Source organism: Cornus florida, unplaced genomic scaffold (assembly GCF_030987335.1).
Source record: "Cornus florida cultivar Cherokee Brave unplaced genomic scaffold, ASM3098733v1 CherokeeBrave_3.0.0_Hap2_Chr04, whole genome shotgun sequence".
Taxonomy (NCBI): Eukaryota; Viridiplantae; Streptophyta; class Magnoliopsida; order Cornales; family Cornaceae; genus Cornus; species Cornus florida.
Genome location: NW_026775574.1, coordinates 37,739,472 through 37,747,772, shown reverse-complemented (window position 1 = coordinate 37,747,772; position 8,301 = coordinate 37,739,472). Strand labels below are relative to the sequence as shown.

The 8,301-nt window shown below is 35.7% G+C and overlaps 1 pseudogene; it reads left to right on the top strand.

Moving 5' to 3' along the window:
- Positions 1-8,301, top strand: part of LOC132304911 (probable protein phosphatase 2C 34) — a 78,044-nt pseudogene continuing 69,743 nt past the window's right edge.

The following is an 8,301-nucleotide window of genomic DNA, read 5'->3' as shown; positions in this document are numbered from 1 at the left end:
ATGCCGAATCTAGCTATTGTTGTTGCTGCTGCTACTGATGGTGAAGGTACTTCCCATCTTAGGCCTCCTGTGGTAACACGTCCCCCTGGATGACCTCGTATTAAACGAATCAAATCACAATTTCAAAATGTAAGGTCGTTACACTGTTCGCGATGTGGCGAGACTGGTCATAATCGTCGAAAGTGCAAGGCTCCTATACCTGGATAGAATAGTTATATAAGTGCTAATTCTAGTGGAGTTATTTTGTAATCATTGCTAAGGCCTTAAAAATGGAATTATTTTATAATTAATATTAATTCCTTGAAGCTCCACAACTACATTAGTATTACTATGTTGTAATGGTATTTCTATCTTATTTAGAAAACATTTCTAAGTATGATGTAACTTTTTCTAAGTTGAATCTCTATTATTCCTTTGGTGGTTTATTTTGGTATGAAAATTATTTTCCTGGGTCCTCATATGAGTCGCTTGTGGAGTGTTATTTAAATCATATGTGTGCGAATTTTCGGGCAGTTGGAGAATCGGTTGTGAAAGTAAGGAGGCTATGGGATTATGTGACAATGGCAGGGCTTACATGTAACATGCTTACAGAAGGCTAGAAAAATAACATCATATTAAAGTCATTATGACTTGTTTCCTCACAATGCCAGAGCATGCAATATACATTTATTTGTATAAATTGTTTGCAGGTGTCTAATTTATCATATGCATGCAAGAGAGCCTCAATTAATATAAATAGCTTCTTGAAGTTCAATTTTAGTGTTTATCTTCTTCTTTTTTCCTTGTTTTTTTTTCTTTTTTTTTTTCATGGAGAATTGTTGCAGATATTATTTTCTCCAAAATTTAACTAGAGATGATCTTCTTATTATCTAAAATTGATATTTTTAGGGTGAACATATATTCATAGCAAATGTGAGTGATTCTCGTGCTGTATTAGCTACCACTTCAGATGATGGCAGCTTGGTGCCAGTTCAACTTACTGTTTATTTCAACCACAATCTACCTCGTGAGTCTCTCCCTTCCTCACTCTCTCTGTCTCTCAAAAATTATATGAACATTGTGTTTACATTATCAACATTGTTTGACAGATGAGACTGAATGGATAAATTAGTACAAAGGGAGAGTGTTTAGTTTAAACGACGAGCCAGGGGTGCACAAAATCTGGTTACCGGATGAAGAATGCCCCGGATTGGCAATGTCTAGAGCCTTTGGTGTAATACCCCTAATTTCAAAAGGGATAAAAATGGAATTTAAATTTTATTTCTGTGCATTTTAAATTGATTTTGTATCTATATGCTTATGTGTCCAGTTGTTTGTTTATTTTAATTCATTGTGTTATTTTTTTTTAATTGTTTGTTTATTTTAATTAAGGGTGTAATTCTTTATTTGTTTGTTTATTTTAATTAATTGTTTTATTTATTTTATGTGTTTTAAGTGATTCGTTGCTTGCTTATTTGATTTAATTAATGGGTGTTATTAAATTAATTATTTATTAAGTATTTAATTTTTGAACAGGGTAATTATGTAATTTCCATTAACTAGGGTTTTAGATACGTTTTAGTTAGGGTTTTTGGAGCCGTCTCAGAAGCATCTAATATGTAACTAAACTGGGTTACTTTGTGGGCCGACGAAGTTAGGGCTCTGTGGATTAGGGTTTTAATTTTGCAATTATAAATACCTCAGTATATGTTAAACCTAGGGTTACATATTGTCGTAACTTTTACACGGAAAAGTCTACCAAATAGAGAGAGTTACAGAGGGAGTTTTGGTGAGAACAGAGCAGTTTGTGAGAATTTCGACTGGGGTTCCAAGGTTTAACCAAGGAGAAGGAAGGAGCAGAGGTTCTAGGAGGTTAGACAAGTTTCAGTGGATGTCGGAAAAACTGAGACCAACGGCAACAAGGGTTTGTTTGCAAACCTATTCAGGCAAGTTCTATCTTCCTCTTTCCCTTTGAGCCGTGTTCTGTGCACCTAGATATGCTCTAGGGTTTTAAGGAAATTAATAACTAAATCATTCATGTATGTTATACATCAAATTAATCATATGTATGCTTTGAATTATTTCTGTGATGATTTCTGCAATATCTGTTACAGTGCATGCAAGTTGGTTCAGTTTTATGTCCTTTAAGCATGAGGGTTCTTGTCGTAGTTTTTGTCTCTGTTTTTTTATTGCAACTACTGTAAACTAAGTATGGAAAGACTACGGGAGTTATGTAAATCTCATAGGAAGGTTGCTATTTCTGTTTTAGATCTCTGTTGCATTTTGCTTCGTTGTAATCTATGCATGAGGTTTCAGTTTTTGCACAAGTTTACTTCTGTTAATTGATTTATATTGCTATAATCAAACCTTAGGGATGCTATCAGGAGGGTGTTAAACCCTTAAGATCAGTTTAAGAAATAAACAGAAGGGTAGGGACTGACCAGAGAACGAGCAGATAGGTAAAAACGGAGCAGAGACTGAACTGGAGGCTCTCAAGAGGGAGAGAGCCGGCTCTAAAAAGTCAAGAGCCGGCTCCCCTTCAGCAAGAGCCGGCTCCTAGGGGATTGGAGCAGGCTCCAATAGGGGAAGAGCCGGCTCTTCCATTCCAAGAGCCGGCTCCAATTTGTTTTTACGTCCAGAAAGTGTTTTTGGGCTCTGTTTGGTGTTTTGAGCACTGTTTGAGCTTTTGAGTGATTCTAAGGAACTGTAGGGATCTAAGGTTAATTTTTGGGTGTTATTAAGACCCTAAATTGATTTAAGGTTAATTCTAAATTAACGGATCAAACTGTATAACACTTATGTACATTGTATACGGTTAGTGGATAGAAGAAGTTTTAAATACTTAAGCTTATTTTTAGGCATTCCAGTGGGATTTAATATATTTATAAAATAGTTTTAAATATATTATAGGGTCATTGATGTGTTAGATGTGATCTATGCAGGCTCTGGATGTTAGTTGTTGATTTATTAAATCATCTCCTGCAACTATATGGTTAATTATTTGGATTTAAATTGTTGAAACACTTAAAAATCTTCTGTAATTATTTGGATATTGGTTTTAGATTTTAAATTGCTGTACTATCATTCATAGTCTGTAATTTACATGGTTTTGGTTTTAAGTTGTTGAAATACTAAATACTATTCTGCAACAATGTGGATGGTTGGTTTTGGACTATAAATTACGTGCTTATTATTTATGCCTTGTAATTTACCTGGAATTATGTATTGGAACATAATTGCTGAATTCTTATACTTAATTCGGTCAATTATTTGGAATCATATATTGGATTATAATTGCTGAATTCTTATATTAAATTTGACCAATTATTTGGAATTATGTATTGGATTTTAATTGCTGAATTCTCACATTAAAATTCTGTCAATTATCTGGGTTTGGTTTTGCATTGTAAATTACTTGCTTATCATTTGAATGTTGTAATTTACATGGATATGGAGGATGGTATGCACCGGTATGGGACGGTGGCATACTAGGTATGGTTTAGCTCGAAATGCTAATTCCTACCTTATGGATTTTAATTGGTGAACAGTATGACTGGTTCTATCAATTATATGGACTTTGTGGATTGTATGCACCGGTATGGGACGGTGGCATACTAGGGACAGACTGATTTAAATACTCAATCCTACCTATTTTGGAATAAGGGAACGGGTTGTTAAATAAATCCTCCTTATATATATATAAGTCGGTACGGTTGAATACGCCGAATGACTTATTGGATTTCTTGTGAATGGTTAGGAAGGTAGTTTAGATATATATGTTTATGGTACCACGAGTTGAGCTTGAGTCTCAAACTTGTTGGTTAGGGTGCGTATATGCAGTGGATGTGTAGCTGGTTATAGTAGGTTGGGTGTACCCTGTTAGGTCTAGGTACTCATGCCCACCTTTGGGTGCGTTTTCGCATGTTGCCTTCTATTTAGGTTGAGACCCCTATTGTAGTTCAGTGAATGTCCCATAGTGTGGATATATATATGTATAGACTAGATAGATATTGTGAGGTATCTATGGTGTATCTGCGTATCGGGTCACTGTATGGATTGTAGTTAGATTAGAACTTGCTCGTGGGCCTGACCCACCCTTTTATTATTTTTTCAGGTGTTCGTCAGTTCTGGGCTGTAGAGCTTGATCGTGCTGAGCAGATACAGTTATTCACTCTACTGATGGCGTAGGATTTTATTTCATGTTAAGACGTGGGTTTTGTTCCAGTCTTTTGAGTACCATTGGATATTTTAGGGGTCCACTAGATGGATTCCCGAGTTGTATAAATTGGAGAACGATTTCCATTTGTGGTGGATCAGTTGTATTAAAATAGTTTTAATTATCAATGAAATTATTTCTTCTGAGGTTTTCAATTATTGGATTATCATTCTAGGTTCTTTTCAGCAAAATTTTATTCATTCTTGTTCTCTATATTGTATTCTGTGTTCATTAAATTGCAAATTGGTTTGATATCCTCGGGTAATCGGGCGTGGGCCTGGCCAACCCGCATCCGAAAATCCGGGGGTATCACAGTTGGTATCAGAGCACTCCAGGTTTTAGTGTCCTTAGGAGTGTTTTCATTATAGGACTTCCGCGTTGCGTCTCTTAAAACGTAGAGCCATATTAGGATTGGTTGTACTCTACTTACGGTTCGTTAGGAGGAACGGATGTCAATTTTATTCCATAGTTATGGAATGTTTGACACTAGGAGGAGGATGGGGTCCACGACGAAAGCGATACGGACCTAACGGAGTAAAGGAGTATATTGTCGAGTTCTTTGCAAGAAACAGAACTTAGAATTGAAGGTTTAGTTCTAAGATTAGCATTGCTTAGAAAGTATACGCCATGGAAGGGTTAAGGTGTAGGTGGTAGGTCACCGTTTATTGGGACCAACACAATTTCAGTTGTGTTCAAAGAGGAGAGAAGCGAAGAGTGGGATTCTGAAGAGGATCCTGAGGAAGAAGATTTCGGCGTATCCAATAAAAGGGATACTGAAATTTGAGGATGACGAATCGCACAAGTAGTATAGTGAATGATACTGGTAGAGTTGGTGTGAACCAATCTACATATGGATGAATTTTCGTATCATGTCTTAAGGAGTTAATTGAAAAGTACTCTTTAGGAGTTTGGGAATCGGATGGAGTTTTTGTCAGAACAAAGATGTGATTTTATATCACATTCTGGAGCGTACGGGAATTAGGATGTAATGTGCTAAGTTGCTTTAATAAAGCCACGATAGACGGTTTGCGTATTAGGTGGATGAGGGTTAAGCCATTGGATATTTGCTTAAGCAAACGATTGTGCAGTTAAGCTACGGTTAATGGATCAGTTTCAGGGTTGGATAATTACCAACGAAACTATGGAACAGACTTTTGCGAACTTGAGTTCAAAGGAGGTTTTCTTCTTGGGAATGGAGGATATCTTTAAAAAGGATTATATTTTGGTTGTTTTATGTGTTGTGCGTATCTACGTGTTTCATTTCTGTTATTATATGTGTCATTTTGATTGTTATGTGTTTCGATTTTGATATTACGTGTTCATTTTTGTTAATTAATCCGGATTAGGAGTATGGATTGGTCGGGGACACAAGTATGTGTTCACTTTTGGATTTCGCATTAGTTCTACATGGCACTTACAATGGAGGAGATACTTGGGATAGGTATCCTAGGTTTTTATGGGAAGTTGTAAGTGTTTTTTTCACTTCTCATATTGTTGGCACAGGGAGGATAGTGTGATAACGTAAAAGGTTTTATATTTTATACGGTGCAGACTTCTTACCTGTTGGTTTGACATGGAAGCGGGGGGTTATACAATTAGACCCTAACTTCATTTAAGGATATGTTAGAGAGATATACTCTTCTTTGTAGTGGATTACGCGCAGTTTGGAGGCGGTAATAGGATATGGTAACTAATTCCATTCATACACTAACGATTTTCCTGTTAAGGAATAGTTGATTGGGTTGTCTTCCATATCGGAAGCAAGGAGCGTGATTAAGGAAGGTCAGTTTTTATGTCTTAATTAGATTGATTTTTTTTATGGATGGTGTTTCTCTGTTTAAGCGGTAACCTATCGATTTGTGTTTTCAAACATTGGGATGGGATGCATAGAAGTTTTACATATCTATGTTATGGAACTTGTAGGAATATGGACCTCTACCCTATATCAAAATGTGGGTACGGATGAGTAGTTGTTAAATACAACTTACATGTTGGATAATTTTTGTGTGTCATATATATCGGACATATATATTTTTCTTTACGGATTTGGAAATTAGTGGAGCCCTTACACGGAGGCAGAATCCACAACGGAATGGAGTAAAAAGTTTAATCAAACTAATTCAGAGTTTCGTGAATTCCGAGGACGGAATTCCATTTGTTAGGGGGGAAGAATGTAATACCCCTAATTTCAAAAGGGATAAAAATGGAATTTAAATTTTATTTCTGTGCATTTTAAATTGATTTTGTATCTATATGCTTATGTGTCCAATTGTTTGTTTATTTTAATTCATTGTGTTATTTTTTTTAATTGTTTGTTTATTTTAATTAAGGGTGTAATTCTTTATTTGTTTGTTTATTTTAATTAATTGTTTTATTTATTTTATGTGTTTTAAGTGATTCGTTGCTTGCTTATTTGATTTAATTAATGGGTATTATTAAATTAATTATTTATTAAGTATTTAATTTTTGAACAGGGTAATTATGTAATTTCCATTAACTAGGGTTTTAGATACGTTTTAGTTAGGGTTTTTGGAGCCGTCTCAGAAGCATCTGATATGTAACTAAACTGGGTTACTTTGTGGGCCGATGAAGTTAGGGCTCTGTGGATTAGGGTTTTAATTTTGTAATTATAAATACCTCAGTATATGTTAAACCTAGGGTTACATATTGTCGTAACTTTTACACGGAAAAGTCTACCAAATAGAGAGAGTTACAGAGGGAGTTTTGGTGAGAACAGAGTAGTTTGTGAGAATTTCGACTGGGGTTCCAAGGTTTAACCAAGGAGAAGGAAGGAGCAGAGGTTCTAGGAGGTTAGACAAGTTTCAGTGGATGTCGGAAAAACTGAGACCAACGGCAACAAGGGTTTGTTTGCAAACCTATTCAGGCAAGTTCTATCTTCCTCTTTCCCTTTGAGCCGTGTTCTGTGCACCTAGATATGCTCTAGGGTTTTAAGGAAATTAATAACTAAATCATTCATGTATGTTATACATCAAATTAATCATATGTATGCTTTGAATTATTTCTGTGATGATTTCAGCAATATCTGTTACAGTGCATGCAAGTTGGTTCAGTTTTATGTCCTTTAAGCATGAGGGTTCTTATCGTAGTTTTTGTCTCTGTTTTTTGATTGCAACTACTGTAAACTAAGTATGGAAAGACTACGGGAGTTATGTAAATCTCATAGGAAGGTTGCTATTTCTGTTTTAGATCTCTGTTGCATTTTGCTTCGTTGTAATCTATGCATGAGGTTTCAGTTTTTGCACAAGTTTACTTCTGTTAATTGATTTAAATTGCTATAATCAAACCTTAGGGATGCTATCAGGAGGGTGTTAAACCCTTAAGATCAGTTTAAGAAATAAACAGAAGGGTAGGGACTGACCAGAGAACGAGCAGATAGGTAAAAACGGAGCAGAGACTGAACTGGAGGCTCTCAAGAGGGAGAGAGCCGGCTCTAGAAAGTCAAGAGCCGGCTCCCCTTCAGCAAGAGCCGGCTCCTAGGGGATTGGAGCCGGCTCTAATAGGGGAAGAGCCGGCTCTTCCATTCCAAGAGCCGGCTCCAATTTGTTTTTACGTCCAGAAAGTGTTTTTGGGCTCTGTTTGGTGTTTTGAGCACTGTTTGAGCTTTTGAGTGATTCTAAGGAACTGTAGGGACTTAACAGAGGATCTAAGTAGTTAATTTTAAGTGTTATTAAACTTATTGTTTCATGGTTTAAGTCTCTAAGACAAAGGATGAAGCAGTGTAAAAATATACAACGGTGTATGCTACTAACAGAGAAAGGAACTAAATGTCTTGATTAAATTTTAGAAATTTAATGAGACTTCACGGAGGGATTAAATAGTAAATTTTTGGGTGTTATTATGACCCTAAATTGATTTAAGGTTAATTCTAAATTAACGGATCAAACTGTATAACACTTATGTACATTGTATACGGTTAGTGGATAGAAGAAGTTTTAAATACTTAAGCTTATTTTTGGGCATTTCAGTGGGATTTAATATATTTATAAAATGGTTTTAAATATATTATAGGGTCATTGATGTGTTAGATGTGATCTATGCAGGCTCTGGATGTTAGTTGTTGATTTATTAAATCATCTCCTGCAACT